Source organism: Anser cygnoides, chromosome 6, assembly GCF_040182565.1.
Source record: "Anser cygnoides isolate HZ-2024a breed goose chromosome 6, Taihu_goose_T2T_genome, whole genome shotgun sequence".
NCBI classification, from domain to species: domain Eukaryota; kingdom Metazoa; phylum Chordata; class Aves; order Anseriformes; family Anatidae; genus Anser; species Anser cygnoides.
The window spans coordinates 38,563,562-38,591,279 of record NC_089878.1 but is presented as its reverse complement, the minus strand read 5'-3'; the positions used below and the strand labels follow the sequence as shown (position 1 = coordinate 38,591,279).

General features: G+C 38.9%; 1 long non-coding RNA gene across 8 annotated transcripts in view; it reads right to left on the bottom strand.

Annotated features, from left to right (window-relative positions):
* The window catches only part of LOC106041016 (uncharacterized), a 148,469-nt gene that overhangs the window by 37,703 nt on the left and 83,048 nt on the right, over nt 1–27,718 (bottom strand). For 6 of the 8 annotated variants that reach the window (XR_010832356.1, XR_010832353.1, XR_010832352.1 and 3 more), the window contains 6 exons: nt 27,240–27,307; nt 21,129–23,388; nt 20,421–20,632; nt 17,706–17,807; nt 6,025–6,229; nt 470–691 (listed from right to left, as the gene is read on the bottom strand). This is a non-coding gene — a long non-coding RNA (uncharacterized lncRNA). The remainder of the gene's footprint in view (nt 1–469; nt 692–6,024; nt 6,230–17,705; nt 17,808–20,420; nt 20,633–21,128; nt 23,389–27,239; nt 27,308–27,718) is intronic. The other 2 variants (XR_010832357.1, XR_010832358.1) reach the window with 2 other exon arrangements.

The following is a 27,718-nucleotide window of genomic DNA, read 5'->3' as shown; positions in this document are numbered from 1 at the left end:
ATGTTCCAGCAGATGCAAGAGTCGGTGAAATAAAGATGGCTGTAGGACACTCCTTGTCTTCTGGAGACCGAATATTTTCCAACCACACATGAACACATACCAGTTAGCTAGATACAGGCACTGTCCTGTCACCATTTTGAGCCATTAGTCGTGAATGGGACGCGTTCCTGATACCCTGCCTCACACTTCTGATGAAAAGGGCAGAAACAAGTGATCCTGGAGTCTGAAGCTACTGTGGAAATTTTGAAACCTTCCTGGTCACTTATGAACAATCATTTCTCTTCCCCCACCTTCCCTATCCTCCCACCTAGGCCCTCTCCTGCCTAGGTTACTGCTTAGCTGCACTGTTCAACTCTTTAGTAAAAATGGCTAAGTAAAAACTACAAGTCTTGCACTAGGGTTAATATATATATATATATCCATTTTCTGTAACAATAGAAACCCAATTAAAGGCAACGAAAAACTGTACCTTTCTCCTGGAAACTTTGCTCAGCCTCAAGCCTAAGCACACGCATCTATGAGACGTGCTCCTCTTGCCTTTCTGCTGCCTGGTCTCCAGCTGTCAGTGGTTAGTACAGAAGAGAGGGTGGCAGATACTGCTCCTCAAAACATTTCTGCTATTCCATTAGTGACTTGTCATCTTCAGCAACTTGATCCGATAGCAATTCTTGAGCATGCACCTTCCTTTATACTACAATTCCCAGCAAACAAACAAACAAACAAGAACAAAACAGCATTAAAACATGGGAAGCGCTTATGATTATGGTCAGTTCTGTTAGTTTTGATTTTGCTCACCAGAAACCTCAAAATATAAGCATAGCCTTCAAAATACAAGCTTACAATGTCTAAAGGTCCCAATTTTATATATTTTTTTCTTTTTAATAGTTAAGTAGGAGTCTTATAATGTCCAAATGGAAAAGAAAGCGTAATTATATTCCAGTTTTAACTATGTAGCAAGGTTGAAATACTGAAATCCTTTAGGAAGCAGGAAATCAATGCAATGAATGACCAGCTGTCACATGGCAGTAGAACAGTGGGAAAGGAGGGGAAGACCTACGGAAAACCTACATAACTTTTAAGAAAAGTAAAATGTTATTTACAGTAGCTGTGTTTGGATTTGAAAGTAAGAGTCCACCAGCAATGAATGTAGTTCACAGCTTCTCCACGTGGTAATCTTCACGGTGTGCAATCATAGTAAAATCACATTTAACAACAGAAGAAAAAAGATTAAAATAATAATAATAATGACAAAGAATAGGAAGCGCACACACAAAAAAAAATGGTTTGGGAAACAATCTTTGAGATCATAAACTGGTATGTTCCATCAGATAGCTATGATGCTCCCAGGGGACAAACTGCAGGAGCACGTGAATCACTGCACTAAGCATATGCACGTCTTTGTGAGACTGAGTCTTAATAGATTTCTGTAACACATGCATGATTTAAAAACATACTTTCATTTAAAAGTTCAGTTTTGTAAGCACATCAAAGCTTTGAAAATGTAGATTTATGTATTTTAATAATGCATATTAATAATATTGATATAATTATCACTATTCACATTTGAAGACTCCTGAATACAATTTGTTCAAAGATTACTTTAAATTCAGAATTGGGAGTAAGAAGATCCATAATTTAGTGGGTAGAAGTGGGAGTCAAGATTTCTGGAGCCCAATTTTCACAGTATTTAAATGCTGCAGAAAATCAACGTAAAGCCCTGAAACGGACTATGGAAAAACAGTTAATTCTCATTACAACCTTTATCCAAAACACGAACTCAATAGACTGAAATTCATATACTTCTGCGTGGTTTAATTGAGTGCTTTGAGATCTCATGACGAGTTAACAAAAGTACAAAGTAATATAATAAAGATAACATTAATTAGAATTATTAAAATTCATACACTAATACCTATAAACTAAGCAGTAGGGACCAAGTTATTTATGGGTGCTTAATATAAGGATGAATGTTAAGAATATTAATTTGGACAACTGAACCCAGTATAACAAAATTAGAATTTTGTTTTGTTCCCGTAAAAGAATAAACTTTTGTGTCTATATACTTTGATTAGACTTAAGATGGTCAGTTAATACTTAACACCAAGTGCTAGGTAAAATGAGCTTTTTCTGGAGCAACCAGTGACGTGATGGGGAGAAAGTCATTTATCTTATCTAAAGGCTGCAGCACTGAGCAAGGGGATGGATGCAGTATGTACCCAAAGCTCTGCTGAAAGGCAGTAGGTTAAAACAGTAACACAAGTGTCCAGAGGAAGCTACACCAATGGCCACATCAGCTATCTGCTGCCAGCCTGGGGACTGTGACTAACTTGCACATACATTTGCATATGTTATATAAAAATGAATGTATAAAGTTATATTTATCTGTACTTATATCTTCTTTGATATGAGTGGATGCTGCTTGTCCACCCACAGTAAAAACTTACAATATTGTAGGCTTATAAATACAGAAAAGAGGAGAGCAACTTACAACAGATTTCTCCTAGGCTACACTTCATATTCCGTTCAGAGGAACAGAGCTGTGGACAGCAGCTAGGGATCATAACACATTGTCAAGGTGGCCATCAACAAATACAGCACTGTTTCCAGTGCTGTTGCATTCCCATGAATAAGGTGTGTGTGTGCAGGAAGAAGGTCTGATGAGGCGTGATACTAAACTTGACTGCTTCACCTTCATTTCTCAGCATAGCCAGGGTCCTCGGACCGTTCCCATTAGTTATGGTTGTCTGCATGCACTGCATCCCGTCATATCCTATCCCAAGAGGGGCACAAATGCATGCAATAAGGGTCTGAGCTACCTCCCACTGAAAGTCAGTGGGAGTCTTCCCATTGATTTCAAAGAGTGCTGAATCAGGTTCTCACTGCATAGTGAGGAAGATGTTCGTTAAGATTTATAAACATGATTTTCTGTTCATCTTTCTGCTTCCTAACTTCATAATCTCAGTTTCCTGGACTAATGCCATGGGTTGCTGTTCTGTAGTTGATTTACAATAAACAGAAGAAAAACTCTGTAAGCTTGTATTTTACTGCCAGTGACACACACTTCAAATTCCTTCTGTATTCTCAATGAGAAAAAAAAAAGTTACTGTGTTTTCTCCAGATCTTTGTAGTATCTGGCTTAATCCCTAATTGAAGAAGAGTAGATTGTTATGGAGACACAAATTATATTGTACATAATGAATTTCATCAGAATACAAATATAACAATATTGCTTTTTGCCTTTCAACTGGGGAACATCATATTTTAAACTTGGGAATCATTTAGCTTTCAGATTTCTCAAAGTAGTTGCAAGGAGACTTCGAATTTCAAAGTAATTGCGAGGGTATGTGAAGCTCAAATCCAGCTTAATGACAAAGGGGAAGAGAAACTGAGAAATCTCAATTAGCATAACCAGCGATAACTAGATTCAGTTTCTGGTTGAACAGTATCAGATCAGTACAAGGAAACAAAACACTAATTTAGGAAATATCAAGGTTTGGGGGGAAGAAGGGGAAAAGGCCAGCAGATCTCAAGGCCAAGCTGCCATTACCTCTCTGAAACATCACAACTCAAAGACAGACAAATTCACAGAGTCATTCAGGTTGGAAAAGACCTCTAAGATCATCTAGTTCAACCTTTAACCTAATACTGACAAATTGCCCAAATAACAAAGTGACAGCCTGAACCTTCTTTTGGTTTAGTTTTATTTATCATTATACTTTTGGTTTTGTGTTCGAAGTTGCCCAGTGGGTAAAGCTAATATGTTTAGTTTCAGGAAGAAAATTAAGAATAGAAAAGTCCAACTAAGAATACAACTCATCCCCACCTATATTGTGCATATTCTACAATACTGACTCTCCAGGGAGCATAACCTAGTAGGTAGCTGTGCTAGCATCTTGCGATATATTTGTTGTTGTTGTTATTCTGTATCCATGCACGGATCTCAGTAAGTAGAGGATTAACACTTTTTTTTGAAACTTTTATTGTGTACCCAAATGAACATGAACATCTTCTTTGGATAACACAGTATAAATTACCTAATTAAGACACATGATCTGTGTAGTAAACCCACATATATAAAACATGTGCAGCAAGCAGTTTTTCAGCCCAAATGTGTCACTGGATTGTTGTTCTTTTTTTTTTTTTTTTCAATTTAGGAAAAAGAAGTATACCACATGTAGACTAATCGTCTCCCAGATTTCCTTTTTCTTTTTTCTTTCAATTACAAGGGCATTGTCATTACACAAGTCCAAAACCAAGTTCCTCTTGCTGGGAGATTTGCAATTTATTTTCAGATTTTAACAGAAAGAAAGGAAAAAAAAGAAAAAAAAAAAAGGCTGGTTATGTCCATCTTTAAAAGTTGATAGGTATTTATGATCTCATAAATTTATGTGTGGCAGCAATGTAGATAATTCTATACAACCATTAAAACTAGTGCTGAATTAAAAATTAGCATGAAACAGAGTAAGCATAGCATATATAATGCCAGCAGCATGAAGTCCCAAAGGGTGTGTGCAATCCTTGAGGATATAAAATGGAGAATAGCATGTAGCAGCAGAGAATGGTTGTCACCTCTGTGTACAGCATTAAGAAAGTCATGATGATTATGGAAAAAAAAACAAAACTAAAAAAAAAAAATCCAGTTCTTGCATTCATACAGTAAAAGGTATAGCAAAAAAAAAAAGTGGAATTGACTTTGAAAAAAACAAAGTTATTAAGAACACTCTTTACAGATTTAAACTCCATCTGCCTCATTTATAAAAGAGAAGGGTTTTGATGTGAGATAACTTTTAATCAAGAATAAACAAAATCCAAAATTTGGAAGTTAAAGATAAAGAAATTTAAATGAGAAATATTTTAAATAATGAAAAAAAAAATCATATCACCATATTAAAACTGATTCTTTCCTGAGGAGGAATATTTGTCACGCTGAAGTTTTAAGAGTGTTATAAGTTGAAACGTAAATTAGAAATCTCATGTTGATGTTACTGGACAAAGCCCTATGGCCTGTAGATCAAGAGGTCAGACTAGTCCCTTCTGACCTTTAAATACAAAAGCAGCATTTTTATTTAGCACTTCTATTATTTGTATTGTGTTAGTCCTGAGAGTTCCCAGTCACAATTAAACTCTGCATCTTGGAAGACCCTGAGCAAAAAGAGATTTCATGAGCCATCCCCAGGAGTTTATAGTCTTAAAGTTCAGTTTTGCAACTTGCAGTGAATAAAGTCCCACATAAGTGGAATCATTTTCCCAAATTCAATGATAACGCAATAGCGAAGTTTATTATAATGGTATTTCTCTTATTTTGCCATCACAGTATTTGGGAGTTTGACTGCATTCCTTGTTAAGTAGCCTATTCTGTTTTGCTCATGCAAGACTCCAATTTGCCATTTACAATTCCTGAGTTTATTAACTTTAAAGTCCTGGTGCCAGCTATTTTATATGGCAAGCCAGAAGGCAGGAAGAGGCCTGTGAGTTGCATGACGTGTACGCGTTCCTGGAGAATGCACTGGAGATTTCTCCCTTTGATCTGAACCTCTCTAATACAGGAAGGCTCATCATGTTGGCTAGACAAACTCTGTTTTCACATTTGGAGGCCTTAAATGTCTCCAAGTTACCCAAGAAAAGATTTACTAATCCTCGTTTTGGAATACCCAACCTAATGGGGTGTCCAAGTTTCAGTCTTCTGCTGAGGGAGCCACGCTTCCCAGCTCTCCTGTTTGGGGTCTAGTGCTGATGCACATACTTCTGGCTACTGGTGCCAAGAAATTACACACACAGTGCCTCAGCAGTGCAGTTCATGTCCCCAGAATTGTTATATTTCTGATCACCACAATAGTTACTAAAAGCTTGTGCTCCAGACTGGTGGGATTCAGTTTCAATTTTTAGCACACTATTTTCACCGCATCCTACACCCAGCCACAGCTTATCTATCATTTGATTCTGACAGATACATATTTTATATTTTGACAAGCAACCCACTTGACTGCTTCCCTGTGACATCATCTTATCTCTGAATGTACCAACCTGTTAATAACTTCATTTTCTGGTTGAATTTTTCCAAATTAAATTAAGCAGGCGAAACATGTTAAGCTCACCAAGTCCTCTTAACACTTCTGCTGAAGGGCATCTTCTGATAGCTTGATTCTGAAAAGGGCAGCATACAACCTGTTCAGAGAGGGATCTGGTCCAAAATATCAGGTTTCTGGAAGGTGGAAGATTTCTTCCTTCTCTAAGAAGTATAAAAAGGACAAAACACAAAACCAAAAACAAAATTAAATAATTATTATCTGTTAACTAATATCCTAAAGATTATATCATTATTTAATGGTACTTGAAGGAAGCCCTTATAAGATAAAAAGGAGCAATACAATCTAACAAACTAATTTTCAATTTTTCTTCTGTAGATAGAGAGATGGAAGCTAAATATAGTCCAATGTTAGCATGAAATAATTTTCTCTCTATCTTGCAACAATAAAAAGTCAGCAGAAGCTTTTCTTTCATGTTAATTAAAACAATTTTAGGGGGAAAAATGTTCTTCCTGGATATACTATATAATGTTGTTAATTAAATATGGGCACTTTTGTACTTATCTTATTCCATAATTAGCTCTTCTGTGGAAGCAATACTGCACTGGACACGAAATCACAGGACAGTGACAACATTTAATTGGATAACATGGACACAAAATCAGAAAATCAGGCTCTTTTCCCAGTTGTGTAGCTCAGAACATTTTTTCCCATTCTGTGCCTCAGCCTTCTGCCATTTAAATTGAAAACGTTGCACCAAAGAGAAGGAAAATCAATATGAAAACATAGCACAACTTATTTTTTCCAGTTGTGTTACAAGCTGTAACACAGCACTCGTGGTTCCTGGAGGTTTCCCTTGCATTCAGGTTGCTTGTTAAAGAAAACTGGCACTCACGGGGCCGCAAGCTGCCGGTGTCCCACCACCATCCCCTTCCCAGCCCTGCATTCCTTGCCCACCTTGGACAAGGAGGTCTTGGCATTCGCCTACACAAATCTGCAAGGATCATGAGAGAGAGAGGAGCCAAAAGGCTCTGACCACTTTTCCCTTGGCACCTGGGATCAGCTCCGCACCCAGAGGAAGGGCGGGAGCTGAGAGGTTGATATTATCCACCCCGGCGTTAAACCCTTACAAGCCTGCTCAGAGACCTGAGCTGCACAAAATGCCATTGCTTAAATTACTGCTGTGGTGGAACTTGCTTAGCATTTGTAGCTTGCATTGGCTGATATATCCAAAAGCATCCACTTGGGGCCAAATCCTCACTCCACTCAATTCAAGGAGAATATAACTTTCAGTTCTAGCAGGGTGTTAGACTCGAGCAGGGAGTTTTGAAAACACAGTGCGTCTTGTTGGGCTTCATACCAGCAATCTTCAAAGATGCCTAGTGTGAGAAGTGCCACCCAGCACCAGTGAAAGCTGTGAGATGTGCTAGGGGCTGCCAGCGCTCCCCATGCTCGTCCCTTCCCTACTCCACTCCTCTCCACAACTAACGTTGAAGCCAACCTTATATTTATTGGAAAACACATTAAGACCAATTACTAAAGAGCCTGAATTATGATGAACACTTTCATTTTCTTTATCAATGCTAAAAACATTTTCTGACCACGTGTGGCCAGATCCTATTCGGCGCGTTCCTCTAACAGACATATTTCAAATCACTGCAGGCTTTACCTACGAAAGAAGTCCAGACCTGAGGCAGAACCTGGAATCAGAGATCTGCTACTGAAAAGGATGAGCCTTTATAAAGTATCCAAAATACATGCCATTGTATCAGGGAATAAAACATTAAAAAATAAAAAATAAAATAAAAAATAAAACCCACCAATCTAACTTTGTTTAAAACAGATTTAATTAGAACTAATACAAATGCATCTTTCCTACGTGGTTGATCTAATCAACACTGGCAGTTTTAATTACAAGCCTATTTAAGGTGAACATATTGCATTACTGTGAAAAAGATGCATTATTTAACATTGTAGGTGTACCTCCCACTTCTCTATCTGTCACGCAGGCAGTCTCTTTAATAGCTGTTAATGTTATGTCTCATATTCTGAGTTCAATTTTTGAAGTTTCTAAGAACAATCTGATGGAATCCAACCCAAATCTAATAATTGCAATCTATTTTATTTTTTCCTCACTATTTAGTTTTCACCACAAAGAGAATGACAGGTCTAATATGAGGCTCCTGAAATGTAGTTACATCTAAGCTTCAGCGCTCCAGAGCACATAAAATAAATATATGATCAATGAAATGAAACATGACAAAATGTTTCATATTGATGTTATTTTTCTTTTCAAAACGTCTTTTATGGTTAATGCCCTCAGTCACTTTTTCCATACATTTTCTTTTTTGTAATATATAGCTTTCCTAGTTCTGATTTCAAGTTCAGGGTGCCTGGGGAGAATTGGAAGATTTCTTCAAACCAAGACTGTTCCTTCAGCCTTTCACATGAGAAAATTGTTAGGCGCATTAAAGTATTCCTGACTATGTTGCATTCCTTTGTTCAGAGTGAGTTTTGGGAACACATCCTTTTCTCATTATATTTCCATAAAATATATTTGATCTATTCTATTCTTAGAATACCTCTGATGTGGTCTGTGAATGGAGCACAGTATAAAAATATTTCTTTTTTTTATACGAGACAAAATGTTTCCATTTCTTAGACACATAAAAAGTCACTATATAGCGCTCCACGAAAGTAAAACTTTACAGAACGTTTTGGTATAACTCAGGACAGATCACAAAAGGAATCCATCCCCATCACGTCCAGTTGTAACTCACAGCCTCAACAAATGCACATAGACGGTGACAGAAGGAGAAAGAGGGGAGCAGAGAAAAGGAAAGAGAAATAGAGGAGGAATGAGACCTGGATAATACTACTGGGAAGCAAGTTTATATTTAGAAGCACAGAAAGATGTTAACCATGTGCCTCCTAGAAAAAAATAAATCTGCTGTAATAGTAGTTGACAATAAAATCACCTTTGGAAAAAGCCCTAATACTTTCAGAGCACAGCTCAGGATATTTCCAAATGCAGACAGATGTTTGAAATGTTTACACAGACAGATCACTGCAGCAATTTAGGCATTTTCCCCCCTTCCCTGCCCTATCTGCTGATTGTTGTCTTCTTTAGGACCTTGAGAAACACGAAGTAGCAGCCGCTCCGCGCGGCTTTCCTGCAGCTCAGGCTTGGCTTGCCTGTTTATTGCTACACCCATAAAATTATGGTTTCGATCAATCTCCTCAGAACCTTTTCTCTCTGAAGTTTTCCACTCGCCCAAGAAGCTCTGCTCCAACCTGGCGTGCCGGGGACCCCGGCACCGCACACACCCGGTCACCTCCGCTCCGGCCACCGCCAGCAGCCCGGCGGCGAGGGCAGAAATCGCCCTTCCAGCAGCCGAGCATGCCCCCGATTTCCACCCGAGTCATGTCATCGGATGTGAACTGGGAGCCTGCAGCAGCCCAGCTGCACTGGTTGCTGACCACAAATGACTTAATCCCCAGCATAAACAAGGCCTAACGTTAAAAACTCATCTGCCGATTCCCTCGCAGCTTCCTACTCGCAGTTCACGGAGGATCACTTCTCCCTGTTCCCACGACTGTTCCACGAGGAACAGGGATCAAAGGCTTAAGGAGAAAGAATATTAAGCTTTGTTGCTTTTTTTTTTCTTTTTTTCAAAACTCAGGTTGCAAGTATCTTTCCTTCACTGTGTTGAGCTGTTTAAGAAAAAAAAAGTAGCCATAGAAAATTTTTAACCTTCAAGAAGTTACAGGCTCGTGTAGGTACAGGCAGGAGCAGCTGCACGAGTTTCTGCTTCTCACTATCCCATATTTTTGTTATAAATCCATGTATTTATTGTTGGTAGTTTAACAGATAAGCTGGCATTCCCTGCAGAAGCTAGTGAACTGCCATGGGAAGGTTTGAGTCAGCTGAGCCAGAAAGCAGGTGAAGTAAATTTTTGCTTTTTGTATTTTATATTTTGTTTTTGTTTGTTAGCCTCATCAGAATTGAAAAATATTGGAGGAAACCCACACAAACTGAAATGTAAAATCTGCAGAGAAAAAAGCTTTTTTTTTTTTTCCCCTCCTTAATTACTCTTTCGCTTTATAGGAGCGAAATATAGCTTACAGTCTCAAAACTGGACCGGTGGTGTCTGAGACAAAACTCCAGCAGAAAATGAGTGCCTGATCCTGCACAAATGGCAGAGACTGAAACTGTGGGAATTGCTCACGTAGGTGTGTTGGCAGAGCTATGTCACTTACCCCACAATGCACCTGGTTGCTATCACTTTTACTTTAAAGAGCACTAGAATTCAGCTAATAAAATTTAAAAAGAAAATCATATAAAGTGACATATAAGCAGGTTACACATGTGAATAAAAAAAGCTTTAGCATGTTCTTCGACACGTGAAGGGTACGTTCTCTTTTATCAGGCTTTTTCTGATTAAAGTAATGAGAAACATGCATTACCTGAAAAAATAAAATAAAATAACCAAACTCACTAACATTAATAAGTACTGCATGTGTAACAGGATCATTCTGGCAGTGGATTTTTTTTTTCCTCCTACAAAATATTCTTGGGTACCGTACAACAATACATTTTTCATCACACTGTCCACAGATTTGCACACAAAAAGGGACTTATATGAAGGCGGGCTATTTTCCCCTAGGAACTCTTCATTTCCAGCAGCTACTTTAATGACCATGCAGACACTTTTCCCTTTGGTGCTCTTGGGTCTGCTACTGTCACCCCAAGCGCTCTTCAACTCAAAGACCCCAGCTCTGCCCCTTGGGAGGGCAGCCATGCAGTCAGACCCATGGTACGGATCCCCCTGCTAGGGGACACCGTATTTCTTGCCACTGCCTTAGAGAGCAGCTGCCCGGGCACAACTGAGGCTCCCAGAGCTGGAGATGCTGATGGAGCACAGGCCCTCCCAGCTCTCAGCTTCTGGCTGAACAGAACCCAGGAAAAGTGCCCCTGTGCACCCAGAGTCATTTAAACTAATTAAGTTCATCTTGGGTTTGTGATTCAGATAAAGCTGTTCACATGAAGTCCCCTTGTCACTGTGCAGTTGAATTTCAGACACTTTTCACACTGAAGAGTGAGATGCAGCGCTTGCTACAAGGAGCTGAAGAACCAGTGGCTCATGGACACCATCTCTTTGCTGCAGCTGGGCTTCACAGCTGCATCCTCTCCTCCCACCTTTGCCCAACATCGATTATCCCCAGTGTTCTTGTTTGCCAAAGTGTTCCTGTTTGCCCTGTGTGTGCACACAAGCAGCCTTGCTGCTCACATCAAGCACGAGATGCTGCAAAGCTAGCTCCCCATGGCCACCACACAGGAGAACATCCTAGTGAGCAGTTTTCTCCACTTCTCAGAAAAAAATGCTCAACTGTTTGTCCAATCTAAAGACTCATAAAAAATAAAAATAAATAAAATTAAAAAAAAAAAAGGAAATCTGGTATGCCTAGCTTCTCACTTAGTATATGAAACCTGAAGTGACTGGGATCAGGAAAGCTTTTCCATCTCCATTTCCCTCGTCACATGTTGTATGTCTGCTTCAGTGCAAGGTAGAGGCCAGTGACAGTGAGCACTTTGTTTATCAGTATTTCTTCGTATCAGCTCAGCAATCTACAGGATCAGTCCCTTAATTTGCAACATCTTTTATGTGTGTCAGAGATCAGAAATGAGCCATATCTTTCTTCTTAATAAGTTTCTATATAAATCACTGCCTTATTAAAAATAAAATGTAGTGTCCTCCACTAATGATCAAATTCCACAGTTTAGCAATGTTAATGACTTTTTACTGTGGAACACTGAAATATTTTCATAATAAAGGTTATGACTTGCATTGTATTTATTACAAGCAGGGGGCTATATTTTTTTAATCAATATTTTAATATATAACACCTAAATATATGACATTCCTATGGTAACATTTCAAAGGCAATGTGTGTGTTCTATTTAACTTTTTTGTTCTTTAAAATTAAAAAAAAAAACTTACTTGAGAAAATTGTAAATATTCTAGAAAGCTTGTTAATCATGAAATCTCAAACCGAAATTTGTTTGGGGCAGGAGGAATCTATAAGATTTTCAGCAAACTGCCTTTGTTTCAGATGCAGCGGTTCACGTGTCAGCACACCAATGTGTCATGCCTAGTTACATTTGTCTTGTTGTGTTAAAATTATGCTCCTGACATAACCAGGCTTGATGCCCCATCTCCATTATGTGTCAGGCTGCCCATTTTCAGAGCATTAGCTTTTAATGCCTTCATAGCTCCTTACTTTCCGTGTTGCATGAGTTTGCCGACCAGCGGGTGAGACTGATGCCCGCTTCAGTCACTGGTCCCAGTAGAGACCGCCCAGCAAGATGCTCGCACCCACCAGGGCTCCAAACACGCTTAAATCATACCTGGCAATTGTCCAAGCACAAAGGAGAGGCTGTACAATGAACAGCTGCATCAGCTGAATGTGACAGTACGGCTCGATTTGTATTGCTTTCCCAGAGCCCTCCCTGGAAGCCCTGCTCCTCACATGACACATAATGAGTGCTTGCATTTGTCACTTGTGCAAAATATGCTGAAACGTTGAAATCGACTACCTGGCGAAAGGCTACGTGGGTGTAGGAACTGGCTGGCTCTCTGAGGGGTACGTTCAGGTGACTTTGTGCCATAAGTTGTTCAGCCACAGGGCACCGTTTGCAGTGGGCACGGAGAAGGCTGGCAGGCACGGCATGCAAAACTTCATGGTTAACTAGAAATCCTAGATAAACTAAGCAAACGTGGGATTTGAGCCCACTGAAAGCCATCTAGGTAGGATTATTGTTCTACAGTACAACTCTCATCCAGCTGTTAGAAATTCAGACGTGCCAATCTCCAGTATTAACATTTACTTCCCTTAAATTCACTTAAAGTCATCACAACATTCCCTCTCTCTTCCTCTGAAATACTGCATAGCAATCAGCCCTGCACACAGGACTTACTTTGGGATAGCTAGAAATCTTCAGTAAACAGAAGATTCCTTACAAGGGCATTTTGAACTTCTCTTCCTTCTTAGGTTCCACAGAGTTGAAATGTCAAAATTCTCATTAGAGAGCTCAAGACTTCAATGCATATATTAGTAAAATAACATGTTTTGTTATGGATATAAAATAGATCAAAACTGCAGTATTGAATTTTTATAGAGCTACTACAATAATGACATGCCAAACATTTTGTGCTTTAGGGTTTGATTTTGACAGTTCCCCTTAAACTAGGACACAAGGTAGAGCCCCGTTGTACAATGCTTCATGGTGGCAAAGGGAGTAACTCCTGTAAACGCCCAGCCTTCACTCTATCATACATGTGTCCTCTCCACACACTCAGCAGTCATAAACTGAAAGTGTCCTTGAGCATGATAGTCTAGAGAGCAGTCACCTGAAGAAGTATACAGCTAGGTTTTTTCTGTAATATTCATTGACATTATTGATCCCTTCAAGTGAAAAGTAAATACACTACCACTTAACATCATATCCTAAATAAAGCTGTGCAACCGCGAGCAGAAGCAGCAATGTATTAACTTCTGAATCCCTCTACCAGGACTACCTCTCCTCTGGGAAAGGGATCCTAGACCTCAAAAATTTGTATTATAAATTATTTACACAAGCACAAAGTAAAGTAAATATGTTCATTAAGTGACCACTTTTGTACAGCTGATTTTGCAAGTACCTTCCATGTTTGTTTCTTGAGGTCACACACTCCAAAACCAATAGAAATTAATTTTATGAAAGCAAAAAGTAACAGCAATGATCAATCAAGCTATCAAGCATAATTATGTCACAAGTCAATGTTTCTCTAACAGCAGTAGCCAACATATACTGTCATACACATATAAAAAGTAATAGACAACACTTTTTGGTGCAAAAATTTAACAGCAACACCTGGCTTTTGGAAGCTAACGTAGGTACTGACATTTACATAATAGCTGACCATAAAGGTACCTGGGCAGTTAAATATGAATAAGCCTGAGAATTCCACCCAGGGACAAGAGGCAGACTGGGCTACTCAGAATATTTTGTAATTCAAACTATAACTCTCAGTCCACTATGCCCATTTTCAGCTACTTTTAAAATAGATGGACAGATAATGAAGCAGAAACAGTAAGACCCCAAGATAAACTGGGGTTCTAGTTTGGGGGGTTTTGAACTGCACTAGAACTTTTCTGAAGAAAATTTGGAAGGCAAATTTGTTAGTCTGAAACTAAACATGTTTTTTCAATGAAATTGACTGGTTTACATCTTACAGCATTCCAAAAAATTAAAAATAATAAACATCTCAGACTTGCTGCCTCTTTAGCTGGACAGGTTTCCCACAGCTGAATCCTTTGATGATACTCTTTGGACTTTCTATTTTAAGAAGTCATCCCTTTCTGCTTCTCCCTGGAGGAAAACTCTTTTGCTCTCCTGCCAATCTTCCTCTTGACCTTTCTTGTCCTGTGTACTTGGCCCTTCCCTCTCCTTTTCTAAAGTTGTCTTTCTCCTTCCACACTGTTAGACCCTCTTCATTTCAGTGTCTATAATTCCTTCTCAGTTGCCAGGAGTCCTCTTCTTCTGCCCTGGCTGCCAAACTATTTAAACTTCTAGCCTTTCCTCACTTTTGCCAGGTTTCTCCAACGTCCACAGAAAAAGTGCATTGCCAAGACCACCCCATATATTTGTAGCAGTATAACAGCCCGTATTGATACAACTGGTTATATTAACTGCAGGAACCACACATAGTAGTAAAACCTACATTATTATGACATTGAACTTATATGTAAACATTGACCTTAATTGCACATCAAGAGGAAATTACTTTTCAAATGCTATAAGTAATAATTTTAACTCAATCTCTAATTTCCAAACCAAAATATTATGTTAAAGAACATGTAAAGATATATTGGAGACCACCTTTTTTGTGTGGAGAACGGAGGTCTGCTTAGTAAACACCTCTTTACCATAAATACCATAAAAATAGCAATATGGTTAAATCAACTGCTTCATATGAGCTTCATGTGCACTGCCTTAAAAGAGTATTGTTTGTTGCAGTAGCTGCAAGAGAGTACCCAACAACCTCCAGTTCCTCAGAAAACTCATTGATGTAGTTCTTACCAACAACTCTCTCTAACTCTCACTGAAGATTATTTACCAGACCCCTCCACACCATGTATCACACCTGGGGACTAAAGGAAGATGTCCTTTTTGGCTTTGGAAAAAGACCGTATCTAAATATGCATACATTGCTATAGCTGGAAGAAAACAATATCTTTATCTACTCCAGCCAGATTCATATTTAAATATGATGATGTTGTCATTCAAAAGCTTCAGGCTTGATTACCTTAGTTCTCATAGTCACAGCAGGAAACCACTAACTTTAAGAGAATTACAAATCTTTTGGAGTACAGCAAACCAGAAGCACAGGAGACCTCCAAGCCCATCATCCTTAAACTCAGCCTTCCTCTCATTAAATATAAAGTGAGATGCTTCATTTCATTTTGAAAATCCTCCGAGGGACAGAACAACTCTGTGGGCCCCATCACCCAGCACGAATGTACTCACACTTGAGAACTGCCTTCAAATAGGAACATAAGCTAGAATTAAACTCATGGAGTCAGATTAAGTGGTTCAGGCAACAAAGAGAGAATCACTCCTAAAAATATAGCAATGATTAGAATACCAGCACTTCTAAAAGCTGCTAATAAATCTTGCTTTATTGACCTACAACAGCCTCACAAAAAAGAACACCATAAAATAAAAGTCAGCTCCACAAACCTCTCTTCATAGGTTGAGGGGTATAGGAGAAAAAAATTAATAATAAAAAAATAAAATAAAATGCCTCCTTATTGAAATTTTGAGACAAAATACATGAATGTTGGATAAATACCTACTCATATAAAAATACATTGATAAAAACAGTTGTGAACTTAGCCAAAAAAACATTCAAATACTCTGTTTTCCTGGTGTAAACTCTCCTCAATATAAAGACATCATTTGCTGAGCTCAGAGCTCTGAAGTCTACAAACAGTTCTCAACCTCGGAAGTCTTTAAAGCTTATTATGGTTTTGAGGGCCTTCAAGCTCTCCCTGTGCCAGGTTTACCTGGCAAAGATACCCAGCATCCTAATCTTTCAGTTCACATTTTATGCAGTAAAGTAGAACAGCTTTCAATTTAGGGAATAAAACACCCTCCAGCTGAAGAAAATTCTCACATTACAGTATGTTAAAAAGAATCTACTTCAATTGTGGTCAGTTGTCATGGAGAAAGAAAGGGGGAAAAAAGTATATTCCCATGTGAAAACCTTTCTCGTTTAAACCCCCCCCAAAAAAAAAAACACAAACAGAATCCCAACTCCCCTCCTTCCTGTGTTTGACATTTTATGCAAAGTAGGTGAATCTGGAATGAGAGATCATTTAAAAAATACTCATTATGCTATTTATGTACATAAATGTGGTTGTGTAAAAGTATAACAGGAATGCATTCACAATTGGTTTAAGTAATTTTCTCTTGGCAAACCACCATAAAAAACAGGGGCGTCATGGCGCCACCAGAATCCTAAATTGTGGTGGAGAATCATCAGTACACATGGCATTAATCTCTGTCTCCTTGCAGGAGACACCCTTGCCTGCATTACTGGCCTGTCTCTTAAATCTAAGATGTTGTAACTTGAGTTTAAAATGACACCATAAATAAGATATAGTCTCTCCCCGCCCCCCCCCAGGCAAAAAAAATTACCCACTTTATTAAAAAGACACATTTCAGACAGTTTACTGCAGTTAGCATTCTTCATTGCCAAAGCACACCGAAAGTGCAAAACTAGTGGGTTAATAATAGATCATGTAGTCTTCAGGATTCATATTGGACATGATTCAGAATATTGAGAGACTTTTTAAATATATACATATAATTAGTTAACCCGTTGGTATTACATTCTTGTTACTTTGGATTGATCACAAGACGTTAGGGATCTCATTATACCACACTAGTTTATTTTCCCTAGTGACTGAGAACGCTTAGCTGTCTTTTAATATCTTACTATTAAATGCTTACTAAGTTTTCATGTCTTCTTTTTCCTTCTCCCAAATTTAGGCAGAGCAGAGTTTTGTTAACCGAGCAATTTAAAATATCACCATTCTTTTTGCAAATTTCTCTGTGACCTGTAAACAGTTTTAAAATATTCTACCAGATGAAATTCATGTCTTTTAAAGGAAACTGTCTCTCTATTTTGGTGGAAAAAAAAAAAAATAAAAGACTGATAGTTCGGGAACACCCACTCAAGATAAAATAAGGATCCTGGAAGATTTCCTGTGGGGGTTAATGGAGGCCAGGCCAATGGTAACTGACCTTGAAGTCCCCAGATGAAGCTTCGTGTTTGTCCTCAGATTATTTATGTATTTTTTTAAAGGATTCTTTAGTATGCAAAGCTAAGTTTGTCAACCCTGATATGGTGAGAGTCCAAAAAATGTCACTGATAAGTGCCACCTTCATATGTGCTTACAAAAAAAAAGAGGGGGGGGACTCAATATGGAAATATTTTTAGTTGTTTTTTTTTATATTCTATTTAGTGCAACATTGCCAAAAGCATGCTAAAATAATTCAGAGATAGTACAGCAGCATAGCATTAACATATTAAAGAATTAGCAGATATAGGTATTTTAAATGAAACTTACCCACAATGACACATGTTTAATTCAGATTTTGAGCCATGGTGTGCTTTTCCCAACAAGTTATATGACTGTAATACTGTCTTAACAAACTATTATTTTAGGTACCTCAGAAAAAGAAGACCAAAAAAAAAAAAAAAAGTGTTAAAGATCCATACACAGGGTTTCTGCAAATGAATATGATGTATTCCAGAAACAACATGCATTCACACAGACACTCAATAAGAAAGGGACTGTTTACTCAGTTTATAGCTTGAAAACCACTAGGGACTGTGTTCCAGTATGGGAAATTTTAGTACAGTGCATTGTTAATACAAAATAAAAAGCTAGCCTGGGAAGTTAGGATTATATTTTTTTTGAAAATGCTTGTTTGGACCATTAAAAAAAATATTGCCTTCTAACGTCAAAGTATGAACAAATACTTTTTCAGATGAATAAAATCTGTAATCAGTTAGATAAGAGCAATATGCCTTTTTTTTTGGCATTTAATCAAACAATGAAATCACATACACATTTCCTGACACAAAAGACAAATGATGTAATAATCTGAAGGAGTTTCTCTATCTCCTTGGAACTTTGCATACTTGACTTGTTTTCCATATTTTGTGACTTTAAATGGTGGGAAAATTATATTAAAATGCTTGTAGCAGTTCCTCTAAACTAGCATCCTTTTTGTTTTATTGTATTTAATATAAAAGCAGCAATTATTTGATTTCAAAGTTATGAAAATATGTACCTTATGAGAAAACAAGCAATTTAAGCTTTAATTGGTGTCATTTTTCACAGAACTGGCAAGATTCTTGCATCCCTGGCATGTTGTTTTCTATAAAACTGCAGAGCTGCTTTCAATGAATGTTTTACGAATGTATAAGTTGTTACATGAAGGTATGTGAGTGGATGCCTGGAAATATAAGATTTCTTGGGGGATTTATTCACAAAAGATGCATTTCATTTCATAGTGTATATACTGTAATTTTTCCTTAATATTCCTAATGTGCTTTGCTTCCCATTAAGCATTTCTTCCATTCTTCTATGGGAAGAAAGGGGAGGTATGCAAGAGGGATATTTTGCACAGGAGAAATAGAAATAAAGATGGGGGAAACAATGGAAAATGCTTTGAAAAAAAAATATTTTAGGTATGATTTTGGTATAAAATCAGACACCCAAAACATTTACTTTTTCTTTATTTTTTTCCCTAGTGAAAGGATCAATCCCTACTTCAACTTTCTTCCATGCATGCCCTTAAATGAAGGGGGCATGCGTGTAGGTGTATTTTTATTGAACTTGTTATTATTTCATACGGTACCCACACAACGTGTACTAGAGACCTCTGACACTAGTTCCTGTGCCACAAAAGATAATCCCAGTTAAAAAGCCTGGCTTGTGTGTGCAGTTGTCCGTCCCCTGTACCGATCATGGAAGGGGGTATAGGACCACAAAAAAATGAGATAGCCACCATAGCGTTGCAGTGATCCAAATGCAAGAAAGCCTGTGCAGACAGATGTAACCAAAAATCTGAGACTAAACTTTTGACAGTATTGGGGCCTTACTTACAATAGGGAACGCCATGTATGCTGTGTCCTGCTCATCTTCATCTTGGACAACAAAGCTAGGAAGAGGCCTTGCTGCTCTGCGGGTGGGCACCTCCAGCAGGAAGGTGTTTCACCTGTGGGTGAAACCAGGACTATCCTAGCTTATCCTAGCTATTCTGGTGCTATCCTAGCTTAACAGGAGGAGAACCACAAGAAAAAGGGCATCAAGGAACAGCATGATCTGGGTCCATCACCCCACAGCACCAGGGAGCAGTCCCATCTCTCTGTGGGGCTGTGCTTCCCTCAGCACCGAGACAGCAGCCACCACTCAGCAAATAAATACCTGTAGCACACGGACTTTGCTGCTTTGCTTTAGCAAGCAGATATAATATCTTAGACATGATATCATCTAAAAAGATTTCAGAGAACAGACTTTCCGTCCTGCACATGGGCTGAACCGGTCAACTCATTCATACATACGTTTTTAAGAGGACTCAAGAACATTGTGAGCTGAGGCATCACAAGCTACCACACTGGGAGCATCAGCAAGTCTCAGGCTCAACCAGGAGGGCCCATCCATGCTGAGCAGTTAATTAAGGGTTCATAGCCATTTAGTCTGTAATTTTTCTGTGCTAGACTTTATGAGGTAAACACCAAGGCATTTGGGTCACAAATGTTTCTACTTGACCATGTGCTTATTGGAACCAGCAGTGAGTACCCAAGAAACACCCAAACACGGTGACAGGCTCTGCAACGTCTCCTCTCCCTACCCACCTTCTCATATGTTCCCTCTTACATCAAAACACCTACTACCATGGCTTTCTATCTGCCTGTGACCGTTCCTTCTTTACACTTCAACATTTTAATTAAAAAGCAATAAAACACTTTAATTTGAGGTTTGTACATAAAAATACAAGTAAAATGGCCCGAACACTGGGCAAATACTATTGAAATCTGAGCTGAAAGGCAGTTAGAGTAACTTTAACCACCTGAGAAATGCAATAATCACCCTGAAATGCACAGCCTGGAGTGTTTTATTGCCATTATAAACTGCAATTTATACATTAAAATAAGGAAAACAGTCAGACCCATCCATTTATGAGGTATAATAAATACGGTTATGACATCACTGACAACCAGTCACAAACTTCCAAACACATCCAGAGCTCTAAAGCAATTTCACATTTACCTTTTAAATCTGCTTTCTATCAGCACATGTGTATTTCTTGGGTGTGCAAGCAGCCCCGGGCCTGACTCAGCAGCGGTGTTTTCATGGGTGCGAAGGCCTCCTGGATCCTACGGGCCCTTGGCCTGACTTTGTCTTTCATGACTTGTGCCCATCCAGTCCCCATTATGCAAACAGCTGTTACCTCATCGTAGATCTTCCCAATGACACCCACCCTAAAACAAATCAAAACAAAAAAATTGGATCATTAAAGGATTTTTTGTTTGTTTGTTTTGTTGATTTATAACATCACCTTAACAGAAGTCGGGAGAATGCTGCTCTTGGGGAAACCTCTACAGAGGCCATTAGAGCTCACCACAAAGTCTCTCCATTTGTAGGACAAACCTTCCTCTGCTATTTAGGCTAAGTGGTGGCACCCCAGAAGTTAGCACTTGCATGCATCTTTGGGTATAGCCATTCACTGTTTTTGCCAGATTTCCCCTTCAAAAATCCCCAAACTTTTGTTCTTTTCGCTGTTGCAAACTTCTTCGGGGAGGAGAGTTTCTAAAACGGATAAATTGTACCTCAGGGAACAGCTCTTCTCTAAGAACGAGCTAACAGGATAAGCCCATAATAGAAATATAAATCAACCGCAAAACCTTTTTTTTTTTTTTTCCTTTTTCTTCTCCTGAGTGTTTTTCTCTCATAACCAGCAGTGATGATTTTCATTACCTAATGCTCAGCCCCTCTCCAGATGAAACTTGTCCTGGTCCCTCTGCCTTCATGCTGCTGATGCATGTCACACGCGCTGCGCCATTGTCGGGATCAAAGAACTTTTGCTGCGTTCTTGGACTCTGATAACCTGGAGCTAAGCTGGAGAAGACAAGCTGTGGTAGCCGTTGCATGGGCCTGATCCAGCAGCGGCTGCCAAACATGAGGCCCCCTACGAGGAGGGCAGCAGCTGAAGATGTTTAGATCAGAGGCAACTCGCCGTGTGAAAGCTGAGGAAAGCTGGGAGTCGCAGGGCAAGGAGCAGCCATCAATTTGGTGCCACGCTGTGCGCAAGATGGGCTGGAGCAAAGCACTAGGGTGACCTGTCTGATTCACCAACACAAGCAATGACTAAATACCAGGTGAGGGAAGGAACACATGTTGTGCTGGAGTAGACATACATAGCCTTTGATATGACCAGTAAACACAAGGTCTTGTGAGACTTAATGGTACTGACCCTGGCATTTTACTTGTATACATCTCCCATTCCGTACTTCTTGTTCTCTTTATGTTCCTATTTTTGTAGCCCAGTAGCAATTTCTTTTCATCTCCCCCAGTTTACCCTTTCTGCAGTTTTTCTGCAGAAGTTATTCCTGGCTTCCCCTCTGCTCAGAAGGACATCATCGCACCAGGAACTAGTCGTCAAGTCCCTCACACCTTCCCTTGCCAGGCATCACCCTCAGCCCTCTGGGGAAACTTCTAGTGCAGAAGTATCAGGAACTGATTAGGCAGACAAATGAACTTAAAACAATAATAATAAAAGTAAGGTAAAATACTGAATTACCTTGTAGTCAGCAAAGGTAGGACAACATCTGTAACACATGATTGCAAAAGAGGGCTCAGATAAGATAAAATTTGCTGTAAAATTTGCTGGCACATTATGGTTATTTGCACACATTAGGATCTTAGCTGTTAGCAAGCCTCAAGATATTTGTCTTTACAACACCCCTCTGAAGTAGATGAAAAGAGTACTATTTTTATCAGTTTGAGAAAGGAAAAACTGTAAAACAAAGATATCATTTGATTTTTCCATGGTTGTAGAAACCATGGAAAACAATGGCAACTATGGCAAACAGTTTTCAGGTGACCTATTCTATTCCATACTGTCTCCGCTCATACTTCAGAGTAGTCCACTAAGAGCAAGATGTACTTTTAGTCTCTTTTTTCTCTTCTCTCTTCATCTTTCAAAGCGACATGGATGCTTTGTTTGTTTGTTCTTGGGCATAGAATGCTTTCTAACACCTGAAATGCAAGAACCAAGACTTCTGCTTGAATTTGAAGCTTGAAAGAAAAGCACAGAGCTTCTAAACTTAACTGAGTATTTTAAGGTAAGTCAGTAGAGAGAGTAAAGTCAAATCTAACATGCTTTATGGTTTCCACATATTGCATCACTCTCATTGCAACTATAAAGGGGGGGGGGGGGGAAGGCAAGTACAACAGATGAAGTCACACTTCAGATGAAGATGCAGTCATCTCTCTGCATAAGAAAAAAACTTGTAATCAACTAAAGATGGTAGGTAATATTATTCATCTTCACCATTGTAATATCATCTCTTCCATTTAGCCAGATTCATCCAAGTATCTGAGCCAAAGCTGAGGTTTTCACTTTTGTCTACTTGACTTCACCTGACCACCAGTACAGGACATGATCTCTCTCCAGTGTTTGCAAAGTTACCTTGAGCACTGTTAACAGATGAACATTTTATTCCATTAATGTTTTGCTTTCAATCAAGGACAGTTCTTAACCTATGTAGGAAAGCTCCTGTATGAAGAAAAGAAAAAAAAAAAACAAAACACCTAAACATGGGAGGAAGGAGATGAAGTTGCTCCTCCTTTTATCTCCATTACTTGCTGCAGCACACAAAGGCACACAATTCTTCTCTAGTACCATCCAGTACTGACATCAAGTCAGTAGTATTCCATTCAGGGAAGCCTTCATAGTTTGGCAGCAAGCCCAGTGGCTGGGCTGAAGGTTTGTAAGGAAGACTATTTTCTTGGCCACAGAGTACTGGCATCTCTGTCTATCAGGAAGGTCACAGCAAAGCACTGCTCAGCACAGGAGGATTGCTAGAAGATGTTGACCTCTTGGTAGCACAGGCTTTCACCCGTCACATAAAAGTAGGCCAGACACTAAGGAAGCTTTTTTCTTTCATTTTAAATGTATGTTAATATTTGAAAGTCTTCATTTTTAATAACTTCAGTGGATTTGGATGACATAGTGCTGTGGGGTAAAAGGAGATAGAAACAAGTAGTTAAAAATAAGCAACATTAGTTGTCAGTACAATGCTGTTGTGAAGATGCTGAGCAGAAAGGAAGGCAAAGCCAATTCCTCGCTTTCTCCAGCCTTCGTTTTGTATCAAAACAATAATGTAATACGTTTTTACATTGTGAACAAGTTACTAGCTCACTCCTGGTTCATAACTGAGCAAAGGCAGATAAGCAACCAGGCAGAAGAAGAACTCCTCCTAATCTGGCATAACGCACACATACACACGCACCCCTCAGTGCTTCCCAGCCTTGTGTTTGTGATCCTTGTGCACCTACCTTCTGTTAGCGGAAGAAGTCCTTTGATAGAATGAATTTTAAGAAAATTTGTAGCACAAATTCAAAATTTGGAGAGTAATAATAAGAACTGCTGTGTGGTTGTGTCTATCAAGTACATGTATTCTTCCAGGAAAATAAATCTTATTTTATAACCTGCAAGTTTACTGACATTTATTCACTTTCCAGAATCTACTTATGCACATTTTTCACTTGTACAGAATAATTTTTCTCACTTTCATCAGAAAATCATTTCTTAGTTGTTTTTACTCTTTAGTGCTGCTTATTAATATTTTTAATAATTAAAAATGTTTATCAGTTTAATGCATTTTAGATATCTAATTATTTGCAGACCTCCACTTACACATTGCTAATGGAACAAACATCTTATTGCCTCATTTATTTTTATTTGAGAATGTATTAAGTTACCAAAAAAATGCAGTGTGATCTAAAATTCAGAATATTTGACCATTTCATGATAGCCAGATGATAAGCAGGGATTACTCTCTCAAAACACTGAGACACTGTTCCTCTGAATATTTGATATGTGTTATTTGCTATTTGAACCAAATGTTCCATCACTGTAGTGCTCTTGTTCTTTGATTAGATGATCTAAGCTATAAAGGAGGTGGCTACTCAGATTAATTTCCTTTGGCTTTGCTTTTCTCTAAGGGACAGTGGAAATACTTTAGCTGGTGCAAATGACAGGCTATGAGAGGGTGGAAGTCAGTCCCACAGAAAGAGAAAGAATTTATACTTTTTCTGATGCACAGGAGCAAGTGGCGTTTGTGGCTTAGTACACAGAGCAACAGGTTAATCTGTCTAGTTTTTTCCTTAAAAATCAGGGCAATAAAACAGTGAAAGCAAAACGTATTTTTAACTCTGAATTCAAGCTTCCATTTTTGAGATCTCTATTGAAAATGAATCTGTCCAATTGTAAACCAAGCTTTAATTATGCAAAGATATATTCATACGCTTAGCTGTACTCTAGTTGACTAGCGCCATTTTCATCAATAGGATTCATCATGGGGCTACTTAGAGACATTAACACTAATTAAACACAAGCATAAAACTCTTTGCAGGATTGAGACCTAAATGACTTCCATTTCCACTAAAAATTATTTTTATTTTATAATTAAAGCAAATTTTTGTTACTGGCCTGGTGTCTGATCTCCAATTAAATGTATGGAGATACTACTTAGTGCAAACACTTTCGAAAAGCCAATAAAAACGAAAGTATCTGCATTTAAATTTCTTGCTGAGATTTGATTTCTGAGTTGTTCTCATTTTGCTGAAATTCTTCACCGTTTTTCATTATTACTAGGACTCCATGAGCCCTATAAGCAGTCTTGTTTTTGTGTCCTATGTTCTGCTAGCAACATTTCCAAAACTATAACACGCATTTAAAATAAAATAGTTCGGTTGGAAGGGACCTATCAAGATCATCAAGTCCAACTGCCTCCATTTGTGTGCTACCAAGGCACCACTTGGACTTGCCTCCTAGCATTGCAATGATTTTTAGTACAGAGCATGCTTCCCCAGGTCTTACGTGTTTCCCCAAGATCCTACCCAAAGCTGTGGTTTGCTTTCCATCACGTATATTATATTTTATCACAGGCAAACCCAGACCTTTTCTGGAAGGTTACCAATTTTAGGCCATGACCTACAAACGTTGAAAAGCCAAGGAGGAAAAAAATAAAAACAATAATAAATAGTTAATATTACAGCCATACTATGGTATTCCCATGGAGCCTCCGTTAAAGAACAAAAATTCTATACGAGGATGTTACTGACCATAGGCATTGTGCCTTTTTTGAGGTCAAGATTATGTTCCTCCCAAGTTTGAAAAGTGAATATTGGACTCATGATCAGTCTTTTGTGGTTTAAAATCCAAGAATCACTTAGCCAGCTATTTCCCCAGCACTGTCAACCACAGCAGAGAAACACATCTTAGGACTGAGGCAATTATACTACTAACAACATTAATGTGGTTTGGGGTGGTTTGTGGTTGTTTTTTTTCTTGGGGAGGGGGGAGGAGGGGGAATTGGGAGGGAACTAGTGAACCCCTTACTAAAAACATACTGCAGGGTTCAACAGCAATAACTAAAGCCCTTATGAGATTATAACTGTTCAGGTCATTAGTGTAAACAACTTTATTTTTATTTTACTTTTTCTCAAAATACATGCACTTTCAACTTCGGGTGGGCCTTTTCCAAGGACTTTTCTAGAGTGACGCCAGCAAGCCAAGGCCAAAACCTTAATACGTCTGCTTCAACCAACCCTAAAAGTACTACTATTTATATTGATGAGACAGCTAGGAAGGCTAACCCCGGCTGGATCTTCTCATCCAGCATGGGACTGGGAGCCCAAAGGAAGACCAGGGCTCCAGCACCAGACAAGGTGGGCTCCAGCAGCCTCACTGCCACTGGGCTCCGCCAAGCAGCAGTGAGGAGCAGAGCACCAGCTATTTCTGCACCCTGATTTGAATGCTATTTGTACGGCCGGAGTCCTATTTTGGGTATTTTGAGATCTATTTTGAGGTTTCGAATACTATTTTGACTCCACTGTGCGCATAATCCGGGAATATCAGGAAATATAACATCTACCAAAATATCCCTTCAGTCATTTTTTCAGCCACCATTCTGTAACTAGATTGAGGTGATCCCAGGACTTCCTTGCCATGCCCTTCCACACCCTGCTACCTCCACACCACTTTCAGCTCAGGGCTCTGAAGCCTTGAGACAGTCCCCAAAATATGAGTTTTGCTCAAAATATGTGTGTGCGTGTATATATATATATATAAATCAAAAGTAATTGAGAGAGTGGGAAATTTTGTTTTTTGTTATATATTTCACATATTTCTTTAAATTTCTCCGCATGGGGAATCCATGAGGAGAAATAAACTTTTATATTTTAAAAACAAGAGGAGCTGAAAAATCTCATACCACTGGTGTTTGAAGGAAAAGTGTTGCTGCAGCCTGAAAGGAACAGAAGTCCAGCAGGACCTTGTGGTCTAGGGACAGGGGGAGGGACAGAGACTGCCCACCCTGTCTGGAGTTTAACTTTGTCAGACATAATCACAGATTAAATTTCTGTGCTAATAAATGGCACAGTACCTTTTTCCTCTTCTCTGTACTAAATATTTCTGTACCATTGGAGGGCTACCATTCAACTTTACAGCCCTTCTATGGCATCAAACTAAAGTGCCTGATTTGCATTTCCACAAAGGAATGTTTTCCAAAAAACTTAGGCAGCAGCAAGAGACTCCAAACATCTATCTTGCAGTCACACACAGTAGCACATTTCAAGTCAACTAAACTTACGAAGCCCTCCTCTATGTTTATAGCATGTTTTAAATAGTTTTCTAAGAGCCCAGAAAGTAAGCAGAAAGCGTGGTTTATTTATTGAAAAATTATCTTCTTAGAGTTAATGGATATATTTTATGTTGTTGACAGTCCAAACGCTGCATATATTAATACACAAAGTTACCAATATTAGGGCACGGGAGGTGTAAAAATAAAATATACTTACTGACAAAGTAAAAGCAAATGTGTAAGCCATTTTGTGTCCTTCTGCTAATTCTAAGTTGCTTCTTTTGTCTAAAAATAAATAAATAAATAAACAAATAAATAAATAGATGTTCTTAAAGACATGAACACTCATTCCAAACTCCTTGTTCTGCTCCCAGGCTGCAAGGCATGTCTTAGCCTCAGTATCTCATAAGACCTTGCTGATGTTCTGCCTCTTGAGAGCCCAAAGCAGCACCAAGTGATGAGCTATTAGAATGCGAGGAAAAGGAAATGCCAGCCTAAAAATCCATGCAGATGCCTGCCTTCTTTGTGGGCTGAATGCATCAAAGGATGCAGCTGCTCCTGCACCACAGCACGCATGCTCTGGTGGCAGGACTTCTGGAGGCAAGGCACGACAGCACAAGGTAGTAACTCCAGTCTTTGTTGCTAGCAGGGTCCAGGAACCCTGCTCTCGATCTGAACACTGCAACCTTGATGCTT